Below are 20,591 nucleotides of genomic sequence, written 5' to 3'. Positions count from 1 at the left end.
TGATTATATTTAAGTTAGTCCAAATATTTATATAATGCACAACTGTGAAAGTATGAGGTGTTAAGTAGAGAATGAATGTTTTATTTACAAGAGAGGTGTTCATTGCTTTGATCAGATAAGGTCTGCATGTTTTTAGGAAATCAATTTTCAAGTTTTCTTAAAGAACATGCACAGCACAATATCCTGAAGAAACATTTATTCCTTCTCTCTTTATTTCATGCATCATGTACTGTCAGCAGGCCTTAAAAACAGAGCAGAAGCAAAAGCAGCATTTGTAATTGCTATGTTAATTCTTTCCTATGAATTGGAATGAGCTTTTTCATCTTCAGACTAGTCCCAGACACCAGTCTGAAAGAGGAGACAAATCATTGTTAACTGTTTAGCCATGGCCCTATCTGCGGCTCTGGTGGGCATGCCATCATCCCGAGTGCACGGCACAAGTTGGAGGCTGCAGGGACTTCCCTTGTGAGGTGCTACATTCACACCTGGTTTGAATGTAGTTCCACTGCAGAGCTATCTTCTCCATCGCCTTAAAGTCAGACTAACCAATAAATATGTCTTTAAAAAAAAGGATTGTATGTTCAGTGTATTAGGGCCTTTTGGTTTTTAAATTTCTTTTCCTCTTTTGTTGTCATGACCCTCAACTACACTGTTTAGGTAATTATTTCAGCTCTATCATAGAACAGAGAAGAAGTTCCAATACTGACAAACAAAATACACTTTAAAAAAAAAAATCCTTTTTAAGTCAGAAGAGAATAGAAAGCACAATGAGCAGACTGAGCTATGTCCTATTGATAGTCCTTGTTTAGGGCGGGATAGGCTTTCCCTTCCAACACATTTTTCATTACTAGGGTTTTGCTTTTTTCTGCATTCCCAGACACATGTGTGAACCTTGAAAGGTGGCCTTAAAACAGCTATTTATATTAATCTGAATTAAGATGTCTATTTGGAAATACAACAATAATGCAGTGAGATATATCAATAATTATGTCAGGGAATTAGATTATACTTGGCATATGGTGACTGCCATGTTGCCTGGTAGTTCTTTTTTCTAAATATTTATGAACAGGCAAGAATGATAAGCTTTGTGTTTGAGTGTACCAAAATGTCAGCTGAGTGCTTCTGAGTTTTCACAGCAGTCTTTATAGATACCCAAAGCTCCCATTCTGAGCTCTGTTTTTCCCTTCAAGGCTCCTGAGATAGAAATCAGGTTCCACCTGTTATGTGGGCAGGTGATGTTTGCAGGGGGCACTAATTGATTTGATGGACCTATCCTGAATGACAGGAGGATCTTTCAGGAATTTTGTGACATTTCATCTCTTTTGCTTGAAAACAAAGGAATGCACTGTTGTGGAATTTTTGCCATGTTGGTAGACGCTGTTAGTTTTCATGAAGTTGGCTGGGAGTCCAAAACAAAACTTGAGCAGACTCAGAATAAATTAGAATAAAATCAAAGACAATAGTTACATGATGCTCTGTGAGGAAAACATGTAAACTTTCATACAGTTCTAACTGGCAGCAATCCTGTTCTCATGCTAATGTTGCCAATAACGAAGAAATGTGGGAACAAAAATACAGTGAGTATGCGTTATACAAGCAGAATTGTGCTGAACCAGGCTGAATAATGGTGTTCTCTATGGGATGCCAGCCAGCCCTTTAATGCTTACTGCTACTGCAAAAGCACTTGCTAATCCTGTACTGGGAATTGTTTTTCTAAATCATGTTGGGACTTTGATTTCATTGTAATAGAGCAAGGCAAGGAACGCTTGGGTCTAAGATTTGGAACAGACGGTTTGTCTTTTTGGAAGAAGGGTGCTTTGTAATGGTGTGTCATGCTGGAATTGTGGCTGACAACAGCCTGCATGAGGACCAGCGCCTTCAGAGATGCACTTTGCTGTCTAATTCCTGGGCTCTGTTTTTACCCAGTAAAGCTGCCTGATACAGACCTGGGTGCATTTGTGACCCTCTTGTCTTAACTTCTGAAAGATACTCTTGAATGCTTTTTTTCATTTGCAACACAAAAGGGTGACAGTTGTGTCAATGCTGTATGGGAGGAAAAAGGAAACAACAGCTAGTCTGGCCACCAGTGCCTTGAATTTCAGGATTTGGCAGTGTCATCTTATCCTCCAAAGAAGTTGCATTGGAAAGTCAGTTCTTAAGTGCTGTGGATAGATATGTGCCAGCTTCCTAAGCGTTTCAATGGCAAGGAGAAGTAGCTGAGGGCATGCATTCAGCATAGCTTCAGTTTTTCCTAAAAATCCACACTGAAATGTGTTGTGTTTTGCAGATCAATAGATAAATATTGGGAGGGTTAGAGGAAGAAGGTTTCATTAGTTACAAAATATGAAACTCTATTGATGCTTGTGTTGCTATATCTGAGTGTCAGAGTGGGGATTTCACAAGGGCGGTAAATGAAGAAAAGCCCACATTGTTCCCCGCTGAGATGTCTGTTGTTAGGAGACTAGAGAACATTGAAACATACATAAAGATGAACTATTGCTGAAGGCAACTGAGGAGTTTTGTAATAATGTTGAGTGCATGTGGAAGTACTTAGCTCTGTGGATGACTGCTGGAGGAAATGATCTCTCTGCTTAGTGGAAGACAGAGTGGCTCAGCTCCTGTGGCTGCCTGGCAGGCTACCCAGGTAAAAGCATCTTGCATCAGAATCCTTCTCCCATTCCTTTTTTTTTTTTTCCCATTTTGTTGCTTTTTAATACCAGCTTTAAGGGAAGGTGGTCTTCTAAAACCTGCAGCAGCAAAGCCCAACTAAATTGGGCAATGATGAACAAGGAATGATTTCAATCAATTTTGCAGTGTCAGTATAAATTTCTATTACAGATATGAATCAAGCTGAAAAATCCTTCTCAGTCATTTTTTTAAGGTAAATCTCCCTGAAAATACTGGCTTAAGATTCCAGTTTAATTGAAAATTGTAGAACTTAAAGCTTTTAGTTTATAATAGGTGTTGTGCTTTCACTTTTCATTTATGTGTAATGTTCCTATTGCTTAATTATCAACCTACTATCTAACTAAATGCAAAAGCATCTGTGAGAGAGTACTTAAATACAAAATGCAGACTTCAAAGTAATAAAATTACAGGCTTGCAAACTATTAAGAAAAGAGCTAATAGTGGGGATGGTGCCTCAATTCCTTATCAGTGATAGGACGTACACAACAGCACTAAACAAAACTGTAAGCATAAACCAAACTCAAACACAGCTAACTCATGAATTAAAAAAGTCCACATTATATTTTTATGATAATCCCTGGCTGTGGTTTTTGTTTATTTCAGTTGTAGGTCATTCATTAGACCTCTCTCTGCTTCTCACCAACTATGAATCCTCAGATACCCTTTTATCTGTCTTGGATATCTTTATCTTGTACCCAGGCATAGAAGTGTACAGATAACTTCATTATTCATTAAATTCTATTATTGCATTTAATTAAAAGTCTCTACAAAATCAACACTGAAGTGTCTGCCTGTTATGATTATAGGTAAGTTAATAAACACTCATTTGCCTTGCTCATTAAGAGAATCTAATGTTACTGCTCAGCTTTTTTATAATCTCAGTCTAAAGCCCACAGAACTTCTTCATAAATCAGATTTAAAAAATACTTTCTTATAAAGCTAAATGACCTTATACATCAATATTTCCAGATAAGATCCAGCGTAAGCTACTCCAAAGATAGAGAGCATCAATCTTAGGTGATTCATTTCCTCAGCTACTCTCAATGCAACTTAATGAATACACAAGTCTCTGCAATAAAAACTTTTCCCAAAAGGCTGAATATTTATACTTAGATTTACTTAATAAGTATAAAAATTGCATTTTCTCTTGCATAAGAGCTATGTAAGTTACAAATGAACAATGAAATAAAAAACTTAATAGCACTGTATTCATTTTTTAAAATGAAGCATTTCTCTGACAAAAACAGTGTGTCTGTCTTAGTACAGAAATCGCAAGGGAGCTTTCTCATTATGGCATTAGCTAGTATGTGTTTTACTGTCCTTCAATTTTCTGGGAAATCCGTATTGTCAAATTTACTGTATGCACATTCACAAACACATTTAAGAATGCTGACTTTTACTTGCCCTAGCTTCAGGACAAGCAACTGGTTTGCATGAGAGAACTGGAAGTCAGGAGTGATAATTCTTTTTTTCTGTTTGTTTCTGGCACTGATTGCCTGTTTCCTGTGTGAAAGATAAGGAAAATAGTTATTTACGTGCCAGGAAATTATTTTAGGAATTTGAATGTGAAATATTTTGGAAATCAGAACTCAAAAGCTAAAACTGTGAAGTCCTATGTGGTTTTTTCTCAGTTTGCAGAAGACAGCCAAGATGAAATTGGAAAATATTATGTCATTCTTCTATTATAAAACAGAACAAAAAAAATTTTTTGGGGAAAAAAGTATGCTATCTAGAAGCAAGTCTACTGGTGGAGTTCACTGCTTTTGTACCTTTCTCAGGCTGAGACTGAAGATGGGGCTTCAGGGTTAGGGAGCAGTGACCGTGGCACCTTGAAGGAGACAGGCAGATATGGCCGGTGGCAAAGAGGGCAGCAGGAGGAAGGTCAGATTTCCTTTGGTCTGTATTTCAGGGTGTGCAGCCAAAAGTATTCTTGGGGTAGCAAGCGGGGTAGAATGACAGAAGATGGATGACACATTGAACAATTTAAAGATTAACAAATAGTTCTTTAAGAAGAGAAATGCTGTTTTGTTTGGTGTGGGTTTCTTTTTTTTCCCTATAGACCAGTAGGTCTGAGCATATCCAATCACTTGCTATTATGGGAATCAAATGTACAAAGTAGCAGTTGATATTTACAAAACAGAGGGAAGACTTTGCTTCTGGGTAAAGGCTTAATAACCAAATTAGAAATCATGAACAAAAGCTGGCAAGCTTAAGCCTATAAATGGACTTTCAAAACATGAACTACTCAATAGCAGCAGTTTGATTGACTTGAAATGCTAGTATACATTTAAAGGCACAAAGTACTTTAATGAATGTCTCTGTAATCTGATTCCTTTGTACCATGTTCCTTTTCTTTCCACGACCCAATTCAGAAATTACCTAAGTGTTAATTAAGGCACAGGCTATATCATGGTAGAAAACTGACTGAGTTAGGGAGCAGTAGAAACTCAAAGGCTTGTAAGTTGCTTCACTGTGCAACAAAAAATTCTCCTAGCTAGCCTGTGTCACTCAGTAAAATGCCTACAGCCGATGGTTGCCTTTGCCTTGTAAAGGACATTCTCATACAACTGACAGGTAAACCTCTCCTATGTAGAGCAAGCAAACAAAAACTGGTAAATAATGTGTTCTGTGAGAGTAATTTGCTAAATCTGCATGAAGATACCAGAAAGGTAGGTGTTGGATTATCTTGTTGGGGTTCTTGGGATTACCCTCTCTCAGTAGCTGATTTGTTGTTCTCCAACAGCTTAGTATTTAGATCAAAACAGTAAACAGCATAGCTCAAAATAATACTTTGCAGCCTTTGTCAACATATATCTTTTACATGATGCTAAGCCGGATTAAGATCAGACAAAAGATTTACAACTTAGTTTTTGCTCAAAATAGAGGCTGATCCTCAGCTCCTCAGCACAGCTTTCACTATTCAAGTACTCCAAAAGAATATGTTGCTTGTATCATAATTGTTTTTTTGGGGAAGTTCATTTGTACTTAGGATCCTAAAATAGATCAGTTCTGCGTGTCCTACTCACAGAAAACCTCCCAAACACAGTAGCTGAAATGGCTGGTTTTATTAGCAGACTGGATTTGTGTTTAGCTATAAATTAGGGAATAGCAGAGCTAAATGAAATAGGATGGGAGCAGTTATCAATATACTCTAGCCCATGCTGTCTGAATTGGCTGCAGTTAAATGGGAAAAGATTCTTTGTTTAAGGAAGCCGAAATTACTAGCGTTTGGGAGGTTGCATCTATCAAGTAGGGAGAAGAGCTGCTCTGTGAGCAGGTTAACTGGTCAACTCAGGACTCCTACAGGTTTGCGCTCCTCACGCATACAGCTGTTACCTTAGATCCTTTTTGATTGCCTTCTCAGCTGCCTCCATCCCAGGGACACAGAATCCCTCCACTGTGACTCTGCCAGCTCATTCCTCTCTCCTTTGTCTGGCTGGGCAGGAAACATCTCTGAATTTGGCTGCTTAGTACTTGTATGTATGCTGTGTGTTGACTCTGGGGATGTTTGGAAAAAATTGAGAAATTGCTGAGGCTTGTGGCTTTTCATCCATTAAGACAGTATTTTGGACCTCCCTTGTTTTTGAAGTTGCTTGTTATCATGAAGTCGGGGGACCTTCATGCCTTGGAAACTCCTACCCCTCTTCTACATTGGGCTGAAACAGCCCATTAGGAGCAATGGCTCCTGGTGGCTTCCTCAAGTTCAGCTTCCTTGGGTAGCCAGAGTGGAATGGTTTTTGGCTTTCTGGAGTTGGAGTAGATTAAATGCATGGCAGTTAGCGCTTTCTGGTAAACAAAATAATGTAGTTAAAGTCAATAACTACTCTCAGCTTTTGACACCCACTTTCTTAGCTTTGTCACCTTACTTCCATTTCACTATAATCACTTTCCATGTGGTGATTTTCTTCTGAGGTAGTCAATATCATTAACCTAAAAAAGGCCCGTTTGTTTTTATAGTTTTATTGTTAGCTTGCTTATAACAGAGGTAGAAAATAGTCAATACTCAGTAGTCATAATTGCTATGAAAAGATACCAACAGACAAATACGTTGCAAAGCTTTGTGTTGACATGCTGGCTGTCAGTACTAAATGTGTCTGCTTTTTGGAATTATTGTCACCTTTAGCTGTTCAGAAGGGAAAAAACAACTGTTAGCAGAAGTAATTTCCAAGGACATAATAGGATAAACTGACACTCACCTCCTCTTAACTAACACATTTCAATATATGTAATTTTTTTAACATTATCTACTTCTCAGGCAAATTAATCCTCTAAAATACAGCTTTTTGTGTTGAATGTATCTGTTTTAATGATTATTTCCTATGAAAATGATCATAAATCAGAACACCAGTGAACATGTAATTTAGGGTCTCCGGTACAGAAACAGCTGTTAGCATTGGGTAGTTGTGTATACTCTGTCAGTGAAGGTTCATTGCTGCCCTGGGTGAGCCATTTCAGCATTCCAGGGTATGCTTGGTTTTAATAGCTGCCCAATATTTAAACAGGGAGAACAGCTTGGATTTCAGGCTCTGAAAGCTCTGACGTTCCTTTCTTGCGTGGTCCCAGAGGGCCATGTGGTGCCTTTAATTGTGAACAAGTAAACATTAGTCTGGTGGCTTGAGCAATTCAGGAGATGAAATGAGACAGAAGTTGTCTCTGCAGGTGGGTTAGCAGCTGCTGCCAAGTGCCTCTCTATCTTACTATCTCAGAGCAAGCCTCAGAGATGAGGCTGAATTATTTCCAGTGTCATATAAAGACTGGCAAGCAGCAGGAGAGATTTGTTCTGATTCTTGTGAAAAAGATTGATGTAGCGTTTGTTTCTAAAGACTTGAAATTGAGAGAGAAAAACCACTTTTTTGGTTCTTTCCTCCAGTCATTTAAAATCTTAATGCGGGTATGCAAATTCTAGCACTTTTTTTTAAGTGTAGTTGCAAGCAGTAAGCAATTAATCCTCTAAATACAACTACCTATAATTTAGCTATCAATTAACTTTGTCTTACAAATCGTTACAAATAAGAAGGAGGACAATCTGTCTGGAACAAGTAACTTGGAAACATAATTACCTGTTTTATTTGCAGATGCATGTTTTTGACAGAAGCTTTAAGGAGGGGAAAGAGGATAGCATGTGGAAATAGCTCTGACAAAAATGAAGTCCCTTCTTTCTGCAAACATATTTGAATATGAGGATCCTCCTGCTCCCTCCCAGTTTTGTGTTTGTAGATTTACCATGCTATTACTGCTTATAATATATCTTAAATATGAGATTCCTGTAATTAGTAAAGGGAGAGCAAGAAGATAAATTATGATATATTAAGTAGAGATAAAGGGGATTTCTTTGGAAAAAAAAACTAACAAACTATTCAGTATTTAGCAGAACTATCTTCACTCTTCAAATAGTTTCATGGCAAGCTGACTTTTCCAATTAATTTTTGCTCATCTCAGTAATTGAAAGAGGGATATGTTTTCCCATCAGCTGTGCATTGGAGGCTCACGCATCAGCAGGCCATTTCTGTGAGTGCATATCTGTGACTGTAGAAGAAAGTTTGCTTTCTAAAAATCCATAGAAAGCAGATCAAATGTGTGTCACCTATGCAACTGAATCCTGAGCTGTGAGCTAGCCATCTTTAATGAGCTAATGAGGGTCACTGCATGTCAGGGCTTGAGTGGATATTTCCAGGAAAAATAAAAGGGTAGTAGGAAGTACTCTTTAATGCATTCATAAGTGGTGCTTGCCCTTTGACTCAGTGATGTAATACAGCCTGAAAAATACTTACAACGGTTTATGCTGGGTTGATGTCCAAACAGATCAGTTGCATTTAGAGAGCAGAACAATGTGCAGCTTGAATCTGGAAGGTCGGGTATAATGCAACGACAGGACAGTTAAATATCTGGCGCTTCTGATGGACAACAACACAAGCTGTGGAAATTAAAAAAAAAAAAAAACAAACCAAAACCAAACCTGTCTAGCAGCTTTAAAAATAAACCAGGTGTCTGAAAAGCTTTTGTTTTCTTTTATAGTGTACCATTGATGATTATATATTTATACAATTAATAAGTAAATAATAGAACATATTCTTCTAAGAAGTCATAAAAACTAGAACAGTAAATGGATTAAGGAGGAATACAGCAGCTTCATAAAGAAATCCACTAGTGGTGGTAACATACAAGACCTGAAGGCAGCTTTCCATTCTGCAGCTGCTGGTTTGCCAAAGCCTAGAGAGTACACCAGAAGAAGAATCATTCTATGCAAACTGGTTTTCCTCAGCCCCAAGTCCATATCTCTGCCTGAGATAAGATACAAAGTTCAGGGGATGTTTTACTGACCCCATGCAACCATTATTACAACAATATGCGCATAAAACAGAAAGACTATAAAGCAGAAAGAACTATATTTTATTAGTCTATAGCTTTTAATAAGGAGTTACGAAGAGCAGGGAATTTGGGAACTGGCACTAGGACAAGGGAAGTGAAGAAAGCAGAGGGGCAAAGTGAAGGGTGCCAGGGAACGTTTTAAGGTCTGTCAATATAATTTTTTATCATCACAAATCCACTGATACCAGATAAAATTATGCTCAATTACCTTTTCTCATAGAACTGATCAATTTCTTTTAAGCTTTAGTGAGTGTCTCTTTTCAAATCCCATTGCTGAAGTGTTCAGTAATCCCAGTTCATAACTGTGATATCCTGTAAATGCACCCGATTATCAGGTGACAAGGACCTGGACTGAGATTCAGGTCTCACCCTATAAATGCCATTCAATCAAACATGAGTGCCACTCTGCATCTGAAGAAGCAAGGCAACTAAGGAGCATTCAGTCTTGTTCATCCTTGATAACCATGCCCAGATCACTTGATATTTCCTGGCCCTTGAGAGATTCTCAGCATAGACCCGAAGACTTCAATCATGCTGCAGTGTTACCAGGCCATCAGAAATATTGAAGAGAAGCTGACAGAATCCGTTGAATGAAAGCCTTGTATCTCTGTTTAGAAAAAAATTTTTTCAGAAAGATTTCATCTTTGCTTTTCATCATTTGCATGCCAGACTTAAACCTTCTTTTCATGGGTACTTTTTCAAAGCTTTAATTTCAGAATCTCTTCAATCTTTTTGTATCCAAAAGTAAATCATGCTGAAGTAAAAAACTAAGCATGGTGAAGACGCGTACTCAGAAATAAAACATTTGAGATTTAGGCTAATCCAAGAAATTAGGCATACATGCAGTTTGGTGAAGAGGGCAAGTTCTGAACAATACACTGTCCTCAAAAGCACTGGAATGACTTAACCCTATCTTTGTGCAATGTTTCAAAACAGTTTTCTCTTCTTGGCTGAAGGTAAAGATTCCTTTTCAAAATGAAAATTGTAGGACTGCTCATCACCCCATTCAACATATGAAGGACTTCGTTACTCAGCTTCTGTTTTTCATACAAAATATGCCTTTACACCCTCCTCAGAATCCCTCTGCTATCCCTGAATTTTATCCATGGCAAACTCTTCTTTCTCATCTTTAATTTCCTTATGGGTATTAAAGTGAATAGTTGCACTAAATTGTTCAACACAACCTGTGAATTAGTAAAAGACTTCTGGTCTATGAAGTAGACTTACATTTCCCTTGGCAGTATCAAGGGACATACAGAGAACAGCAGAAGCACTGATCATGTATTTACAGAGCTCTAAGTGCACAGTAAAGTTTTACAGTAAGTCAGCAGGAGCGCTCCCCATGCAGTCTGTCTGAGCTGCTGTCACTGCATGATATAGTTTACCTCTGGGGGTACGGGACTGGAAGCAGTCTGACTCCGTAGGCTGAAGAAGTTTCCTGGTAGTGATGTATGGAGGTGAGCCTGGCTAACTCACCTGTGCTGCAAATAAATGCGGTGATTGATGATGTGGGCAGAGATCTGCTTCTGTATACCTTCATTTTAAACACAAGTGCTGAGAAGCAATGTTACCGCCAAGGCAAAAGCTTGTGGGTACTTAATGTATGGAAGAAGGAATTTGACTGTCAAAGTGTTTGATGCTGAATTCTTGTTGCTTCTTCAGGAGATAAATCTACACTTTTAATCGTAAGGATGTGTTGCTGTTCCCTGAGGTTACCAAATGGGGGAGTTCAGTATCTACTGAGGAGAGGTTAAAAGCAAACCTTCTGTTTAAGATAGGCTTTGTTTTAAATGAGGTATAAAAGCTGAGCCAAAGAATCTCTCTCAAGCAGGTTAGTTTCACTTAAGTGCTACTGAGAAAACTCTTAAATAATGATGAGGGTTATAGGCCATAGTTGTGTGGAAGGGGGCAGAAGTGGGGGAGTTATCTAGCTGTAGCTATTCTGCAGAGTTTTTAATGTATTATGTCAACTTATATGTGCAGAAATGTTGACTGTATCAGTAGGTGAAATGTGTTGACACAGTCCTCTGGACCTGCCAGCCTAAATTTTCAGGCCTTCTTTATGTTTTTCTTTGGTTTTCACTCTTTTTTTCATGGCTGCTCCTTTTGCTGAAAGGAAAATAACACAGTACATGCCAAGGCATGAGGAGAATTCTCTTCTTTTTTAATGTTGGCCACCAAGTTGTTGAATATTTTGCCTTTCACAGAAGAGCATGAAATCAAGTATGTCTGCATTTGTAAAGCCTCAGTGTTGTCACACCGTGACTTTCATCAGCAGTATCTTTACAAAAGAGGTGGTCATCCCTGCCGTGTCTTCAGGAGGGAAAGACTATTGAAATGGTAAACTTCGATAGACTCTTTGGCCTTATATTCAGATAACTACACTTTAATGGCAGGAGAGCAGATGTTTAATTATACCCAGAAATACTTGTGTAATATTTGGGTCCCTTCTGAGGAAGTAAACTACTTGAAATAAGCAAGCTGTGTTTCTAAATCCTGTGCCAGGACAAGGCATATATATCTAATTAAGCTTAATAAATAAGCTTTTCTAACATACATGTATGTTTTCCTATAGATGTACATATACTATGTGTCAGACTCTATAGAAAAGAATAAAAGTTAATTTAGTGCCATCATGTAGGACAGTTGTGCACATGGTTAATCTGATAAAAGCTGTGAGGGTTTTTTTAACTCTATTTTTGGTGAATCAGGATCTCTCAATGGCACATACAGTACTGTTTTCTGAGTAAATGAGTACTGAAGCCTTGAAAAAAGAGGAGGATTTAAACAGAAATATTGCCACAGCAAAGCTAGCAGGAGCAGCTAAGAAGTGACACATTTAAGATGTTAATTTTCTCAGTGGCAGTCGGATGATAGGAGGCCTGTAATGGTATCTGAGGAGAGGAGTTAACAGCTGCTGTCTTCTCTTGGTGGATGACCGTATTAGAGCTGATTCCTCAGGCGCTGCTAATTAGCGTACGGAGAAGAATGAGGTGCAGAGGATGGTGGCATTTGTCATTGCTGATGCACAGCAGACATTTAAATCACAGGTTGATGGTGGAATCCCAAAAATTATTTTCTGTGTGTTTGTGTAATGCTGTAAGCCATCAAAACAACAGTCTGATCTACATGAGTTTTACTGCTTATACTGTATATATATAAAAATAATTCTTCATTGGTTTGCTGTTAAAGAAACAGCAAGAGGTGTACAGAAATGTCTTGGAGAAAAATCTTTCAGTTCTAATACTTGTGCATACAAAAAATAATTGTATATATTAGAAAGACTACTTACATCTCCTGCTAAATTTACACGTCCACTGGTATCAGAGACTTGTAACTGTAGCGTGCAGTGTATATTACAGTTCATTAACCAGCCCTCAGGCTGACTAATTGTGCCAGATGGTATAATTTCTGTGTATACTTGACTTGCCATGAGTGTTACTATCTTGATTCTGATATTTATCTGCAGTAAGTGGGGGGGAAAGAGTTTCTAATTCACAGGCGCCTTCCCTGAAAAGACCAATTGCAGATGGAAACAATTTAATGAGAGTTGTGATTCCAGATATATCAACAGGAATGTGAACAGTCAGCATTCATCAGTGGAGCTACCAAATAAAACAACAACCTTCAGAAAGCTTCCAATCAGTTTTTGAGCGTGCTAGCTTGTAGTTGTAGGGAGATTCACAATCATGTTTTGATGGCTTACAGGAGCATGACTTAATATTCCAGTATGAGTTCACTTTAATGATAAACTTCCAAAATACATAATTGCATTTTATTTTGTGTTCACACAAAGGTATTATACTCTATTTTCGCCCTCTCACCTAAGGAGCATTGCTCCTTAGCAAAAGACCAGCACTTGGGAAATTTGCACACTCCTGCCCACCCTCTCTCCCTGAGTCAATGTATGTATAAACCTAGTGGGGATGAATGTTAGATTGCTTTCCATAGGGAGTTGGTAGAACATTCTGGGTTCCTTCCTTAGTCTTGGATGAGAAGTGTTTTATTTATCCAGGTAATTTGTCATAACAGGTAAACAAGTCAAATCAGCCCCATCAAAATTTTGCAGGGCAGTGAGTGGAACCACTTCATCTAGCCTGAATTTAGCTGAAGAGGTGACTTGCAAAACCTGGTGGGGCACTTCTTTTGGAATTATCCTTCCCGTGATCTTCATGCAATTTAGAGGCTGTGATTTCACATGAAAAGAATGATTACCCAAAGGGTTCCTTCTGTAAGTACATTTTGTTCAGAAAAAAAAATGATTGGAGCCAGGGAAAAAACCCTTCAGTGGAGAGAAGGCAATAACAATGGAACATTCGTCTATTTCTTCAAGCCTCCTTCATGTCCATTTGGCTTACAGAGATGTATACCCTTTTGATAAAAAGGCTGTATTCACGTTATGTAGAATATACTTAACTGTGTGAAATTTGTAGAAATCCAATGCTTTATGCTCTTAGCATTACTCTGTAGGCTGTTTCTTCAACTATGTGTCACAGAGATAAAATATCAGTATGCAAGTTTTTGAAGCTGAAGAGCTAGATAAATAATATTGGAAGTGAAGTTAATATGCCTCTGAAGACACTGCAGAGAGTTAAGATATGTATTGAATAATCATGTTGATAAAAAAATGAAAATTGAAGGAAAGGATCCTGAGCTGTAGTGGGATTAATATTTAACAGGCACAAGTAATCTCTGCTTGCGATATTAACAGAAACTAAAAAACCACTGTACAACCACATTTTTTCACACAGAAGGGGATCTGGGTTACAAGACAAAGACAGTCTAAAACAAAAGCTAAACTCTTATTTTGCTTTCTGTTGCCTAACATAACTACTTACGTAGTCAATAACTGCCAGAAGAATAGTATCTAAAGGCAAATCTTACTGCAAACTACTTTAATTTTGCCACAGCACAGCGCTTACCTTTTAATTTCAGCGGCAATTAAATCCTTTCTCTTGTGCATCTGAACAAAAACAGTACAACCTTAACAGCTTCTTGAAACACTTTTTCTGGGGGGGCAACAGGCAAGGCTGGATGATTTAATTTATTTTAAAAATGTGGTTTGGAGTTGTGTACTCGGGAGGCTTGTGAGCCTGTTGCTAGGTTTGCCTTTCACTGCTATGGCAACCGCCGGGAAGCAGGACTCAGCGGGAGATGGCTGCCGCACCACGCATCCCAGAGGACTTGGTGTCCTTGGGGTTAGCAGGCTGAGGCGGGCAGTTTTACACCCAAGGGTTTGAGCGGAGACCAGCGTTTTTAAGAGCCTGTGGCGTTAAACCCACCTGTCCATCTCATTCTCACTTTCCTCAGGGACTGAAACCACCAGCAGAGGCTGAGCAGGCTCTTGCTGTTTTCTCAGTGGAAAAATAAAACACATGGGCAGGACGTGAGAGCCAGGCAAGAATTTTTAAACTCATCAGGACTGCGTAAAACCTCACCCATCAGGACCTTGAATTATGCAGAAATATGTCTGAACGCAGCTCATGGTATTTGCCTGAGATGCCTTGATAACTTCCAATATTTATTCCAAACACTAATTACCTGACTTCTGGCCGGTCGTGGTGTTTACTTTTCTAAGTGCAATAATTTTCTATGAAAAGCTGTGTTCTTGAAGACTGTCACTTGATAAAACAGGTGTCTGAGCTGGAGTAACTCCGTGACCGTGACCCCAAGTGTGTAAGGGACACTGAGTGCATGTGCGCAGCTCAGGGATGCACCCACCGCCCAGGGAGGCAGTCACCCGGCCTCTCTTTCTCCGGGCTTAGAAGTTTGACTTAGAAACACTTCGATTTGGGCACTCTGCTCCCTTTGCTTGAGGTCAGGATTGCACCTGGCCTCATCCTGTTGGTAAATGTTTATATGTATACCATTCCCAAAGGAAGTGTAAAAGCCTTGCTGTAAAACCTGCCTGCTGTGGTGCCTGCACTTAGCTTTGCACAGCAGCCTAACCATTGGGGTGCTTTTCTCTGCCAGCTGTTGGAGGTTCAAAACACAGCCCCTTTTCTGATGGCTTCCAGTGAAGCGCCGTCATCCCAAGGTGTGGCCTGGCTGTGATGGGGCACATTGCTGCTAGTGGTTGCTGCAGGGAAAGGATTGCAAGGTGTGGGGCAGGTGGTGTTAATCACCCTTTACAACCCTTCTCTCTGAGAAGATTTTTAATTTAGAGGTGCTTGTTCTTGGCTGAGGATGGACGATTACATTGTTATATGAAGAGTGGATGTTGCTCCTCACTTTTTTCCTTTTGCATGTGACTTTGGAGGGTGAGAAGCAGAAAGGATCTGTTTCTTGGTTTTGGTTGTTTGTTTGGTTTTTTTAAATATATACATATATATAAAAAACTGGATTTTTCAAAGGGCCAGATACTTCAAGCACTGGCACAGATTTTTTTTTTTTCACTTTGAGGTAAATGGGGTTTTTTTGTTTATTGAAGATATATGTCCCTACATAGGAGAGATTTTAAATGTCTGCTGCGGTAATCTGACCGGAAGCTTTCTAGTTACTCAGTGCTACTTATGTTCATAGATTAAAAATCCTTAATCTGAGCAGTTACAGTGTAAGTTACTAGGTCTATATTTTTAATACCTTTCCAGATATCAGTTAAAAGGTAAACTTCATGTTCTGAAACACTTGCAAAACATGAGTGGTTTTGAGCCTTCTTTTTTAATGTCTTAAATTGTGGTGTGCATACCCACAAGGTAACAATCCTGGGTTTTATTTTATTACCTGGATTTGTCAATGTGTAGCTATGCAAACCCTCATTACATCCAGCAGATAACTTCCAAGGGATGACACTTTGTGTCAAAAAACAATATATATCATTACTTTTGAAATTTAATATTTATTTTGGCTCAGGTTTTGGGCTGCCCGTGTCATGGCCTTGATTTCAGTCTTTTCCTTTCTTGTTTGCCTTCCTTGCTTTTCAAGGCTGTCCGATTATCATGATACAGTCATGACAGAGACACCAGGCATAGCCCACAAGAAAACTTTTCTTCACTTTGAGGCCACTGGCTGGTACAAGTTGCAGCCAGCCTCTGCTGTTAGACAGCGCTGCTGCCCCTGCCCACTCCCCATGGCTAGCCCTGCAGAGGAGGTGTAAGTCCAAGTGAAATCCTGGTTATTGGGCACTTCTTGACTCTTAGTGGGATGAGGACACCATTCCTTTTCTGTCACTTGCAGAAGTTTCTAATCCACCTTTCATACGTGGCTGGGCAAACCACGGGAAGTGGGCAGTAGCACCGGCAGCAGCAGTTGCTGAGTCCTGGGTCCCAGCGCCCCAGGGCTGTGTGTGGGGAGCACAGCAGGTCTCACAAGAGGGGCAGGCAGTGCTGGTGGCACCATGGTCCCTTCAAACCATGGGAAGTCAGCACCAGCAGACACAGCAGTAGTAGCTGTTGCCCTGTGCTGAGAGGAGCGTGAGGCTTGCAAAGTACCCGGGGGGTGCCTGACGGGGTTTCTAAGTGCCTAGTGCCCTCGAGGCTGTGTGTGGGGAGGGACCAGGCAGCAGCAAGGATGGGCTGCTGGAGGGCACCAAGATGCTGGGGGACTGCAACTTCACCAGCCAGACCACCTTCTGCTGGCCATAATCCCCCCACAGGGAGTTCAAGTGATGGTGGCCACCTGACAGACAGCCATGTCCTCTGCACCCCTGCTGGTGTTAGCACCTGCTGAGTCTGCCACTACCCAGACAGAGGTCCCAAGGGAACATGCAGCTTTTTAGGTCTCAGGCTGTAGGGTGTGCCTGGGGTTTCTACTGCTGTCTGAGGGTAGCGGTGATAATGCCTGAGGGAGGTGCACCCAGGTAGAAGAGCTGGTCCACTTGGCTGAGCTTTGGGATGAAGTGGACAGGTTGAGTGGCATCGGGGGAGTTCAGGAAGCAGGTTGGCGTGTGGAACCATACTGTCATCTCTGGAACAGAAATGTCAGCTAGGCATAACTCATGACAAGGGGAATCCTGCACCCTCTCCCCACCAGGAAGAAGGCAGTGACTTGAGGGACAGAAGTGAATGGAGATAAGCCTCTGCTTGGAACAGTGGGAGAAGCTCCTTCTTGTCTGCCTTGCCTTCCCAGGTGCCCTTACACAACAGATATGAATGAGGCTCTGGAGTTGGACATATGAGACATATGACATTGAAGGTGGCTCGTGCATACTTGAGGAGTCACCAAGCTCAGGTCAATTTATTTGCCACATCATGACCACCTCCATGTAGAGAAAATGACAAGTTATTATTATAGGTAACTCCCTTCTGAGGGGAACAGAAGGCCTGGTTTTCTGACCAGACCCAACTTTTAGGGAAGTTTGCTGCCTCCCTGGGACTTGGGTTAAAGACGTTACTAGGAGACTTTCTCTCCTGTTACAGCCCTCAGATTATTCTCCACTATAGCTTTTTTCATGTGGATACCAATGAAGTTGCAATAAGAAGACCAAGGGTGATCAAAAGAATATTCAGGGCCTTGGGGAGGTTAGAAAAGGGATCGAGAGTACAGGAAGTGTTTTCCTCCACCCTCCCAGTTGTAGGGAATGACATTGAAAGAAACAGGCAGGCCCAGCTTATCAATGCCTAATTCCTGAGGGATGGTGTGCTGTTGAGGGCTTTTATGCTGCACCACAATGTAGTGAGTACACTGGAGAGCATCTGAAACATTTGTAGGCTAACACATGCAGTATAAGGAATAAACAAGAGGGACTAGTAACTTTGGCTCGGTCCCAGAGCTACATCATCACTGTGATAAGTGACACTTGGTGGGAACAATCCAGTGACTGGAGTGCTGTGATGTACAGGTTATAGGCTCTTCATGAGAGACAGGCAGGACAGGCAAGGTGAATAGGTTTTTACTGTATGTAAGGGAGGGGCTAGACCGTACAGCACTTGCAGTTAGGCACAATGAGGTTGAGAGACTTTTGATAAGGACTAGTGGAAAAACTAGTAAGCAGATGTTGTGGGAGTCTACTGTAGATCACAGCATGGTGACACCAATGTATTATTCTATAAGGAATTAAGAGAAATCACTAGATCAGTTGCCTCTGTCCTTATGGAGAACTTCAACTTAACTGGACTACTATACAGCAGACATTAACAGGTCCAGGAAAATCGTGAAGCACTTGGAAGGTAACTTTTTCATACAGGTACTAAAGGAAACCTACTAGGAAAGGTGTCCGCTTGGATCTATTGCTGGTCTGAAAAGGTCTTATGGGTGAAGTGATAATTGGTGGCTGTCTCGGCCATGGTGATCATGAAGTGCTTGAGTTTAAAACCTTTGGAGATATGAAAAAAAAAAAAAGTCAGCAGAGCTAATACCCTGGATTTTGGGAGAGTAGACATTAGGCTGCTCAAGGAGCTAGTTGGTAAGGTCTTCTGGGAGTCTGTTTTCGAGATAGTTGGGGTCTGCAAATGCTGGTCAATAATTAAGACTGCAGGAGCAGGTAATTCCAGTGTCTCAAAGTATATGGATTTTGGAAGTAAGTCAGGTTACAAAGGAGGAGTAGAGAGCTGCAGTTCACCACTGTAGGGAGAAAATTCATACAGATAAAGGTAGGTTGGAGTTGAAGCTGGCCGGTACTGTGGTGGATCACAAAAAAGGCTTAAGCATGTTGACAGCAAAAGGAGGCCTAAAGAAAACATTGGTCTTTTACTTGATTAGGCTGGTCTCCCCACGAATAGGGATGAAGATAAAGCAGAGATATTTAATTCTTTCTTTGCCTCTGTCTTTAACACCAATAATGGCCCCTGGGCCCCTCGGAACAGAGTTGGAGGACTGCAGCTGGGGGAGTGATAAGTTTCCATCTGACTTTGAATTTATACGGGATTTGCTGCTGCAACTTGGCATACATAAGTCTATGGGCCCCAATAGGATTCATGCCAGGGTATTTAAATAGTTGGCTGGTGTTATTGTGAGACCTTTCTCAGTTGTTTATTAACAGTCTTGGGACTCTAGAGAGGTCCCAGTCAACTGGAAGCTGTCAAATCATTCCAATTTTCAAGGAGGGCAAGAAAGAAGACCCTAGTAGTTATAGGCCTGTCAGTCTTACTTTGGTGCCTGGTAAAATTATAGAGAACTTTTTTTTCTGGGAGTTATTGAAAAACACATGAAAGATAATGCAGTCACCAATCAAAGTCAACATGGGTTTGTGAAGGCAAAGTTATGCATTACTAACTTAATATCCTCTTATGAGAAAGTTACTCATTTAGTGGATGGAGAGAAGGTAGTGAATATATGGCATTTTTGGATTTTAAGAAAGCTTTTGGTACCGTCTCTCTCAGTATCTTTCTGGACAAACACGTAGCTACAAGTGTATACAATACGATGGATGAACAATTGGCTGAAAGGATGACCTAAAGCATTGTAGTAAATGGGGTAGCATCTGGTCAGTCACTAGTGGTGCTCCCCAGGGCTCAATTTTAGGATTTAGAGTTTTTATCAATGACCTGGACACAGGACTTGAGTGCACACTAAGTTTGCCGATGATACTAAATTATGAGGAGCTGTTGGTTCCGTCAGGGGCAGAGAAGCCTTACAGAGAGACCTTGGTAAACTGGAGCATTGAGCAGTCACCAACCATGTGAAATTTAACAAAGACAAATGCCAGATTCTGCACCTGCAGTGGTGTAATCCTGGATGTGTGCATAGATTGGGGGACAAGAGGCTGGAACGCAGCCCTGCAGAAAGGAATCTGGGGGTTTTGGTTGACAGTAAGCTCAATATGAGTCAACAGTATGCCCTGGTAGTCATCCCTACCCTGGGGTGCATTAGCCACAGTATAGCTAACCGGTCAAAAGAAGCAATTGTCCCATTATACTCATCGTTGGTGCAGCTTCACCTTGACTACTGTGTGCAGTTTTGAGCACAGCAGTATGAGAGAGACAAAAATGTTAGAATGTGTCGGAAGGAGGGCAACAAAGATTGTGAAAGGATTAGAGGGCATGACTTATGAGGAGTGGTTGAGGATACTAGGTTTGCTCAATGTAGAGGAGACTGAGTGGTGACCTCCTTGATGTGTACAACTTTCTCCTGAGATGGTGCGGAGAGGGAGGTGCTCATCTCTTCTCTCTGGTATCTGGTGATAGGATGTGAGGGGATGGCTTAAAGCTGCGTCAGGAGAAGTTCAGATGGAATATCAGGAAAAAGTTCTTCACTGAGAGAGTGGTCAAGCACTGGATCAAACTGCTTGGGGAAGTGTCAAGGCCCCAAGCCTGTCAGTGTTCAAGCAGTGTTTGGACAATGCACTTAAATATATGGTTTAACTTTTAAATTGCCCTGTGTGTAGCCAGGTGTTAGATTAGATGATCCCTGTGGGTCGCTTCCAGTTCAGCATATACTATATTCTTGTTTTCCCCTTTAAGCTGAAAGAAGAAAATAAACAATAGTATTTATATAGTACTGTAAATTATATTTGCTTGTTTTTTCCACATGCTCATATCTGAAGTTAAGCATGTGGAATACAGCTTCCTTACGTTTGTAACACCATGACTGGAAATGAAAGACCTAGAGAGAGAATATCCTGTTTCTAAGATTCCTCATGATAGTTTTCAATGCAT

The sequence above is a fragment of the Phalacrocorax carbo genome, chromosome 1 (assembly GCF_963921805.1).
Source record: "Phalacrocorax carbo chromosome 1, bPhaCar2.1, whole genome shotgun sequence".
NCBI classification, from domain to species: domain Eukaryota; kingdom Metazoa; phylum Chordata; class Aves; order Suliformes; family Phalacrocoracidae; genus Phalacrocorax; species Phalacrocorax carbo.
Note: the sequence above shows the minus strand (reverse complement) of the source record.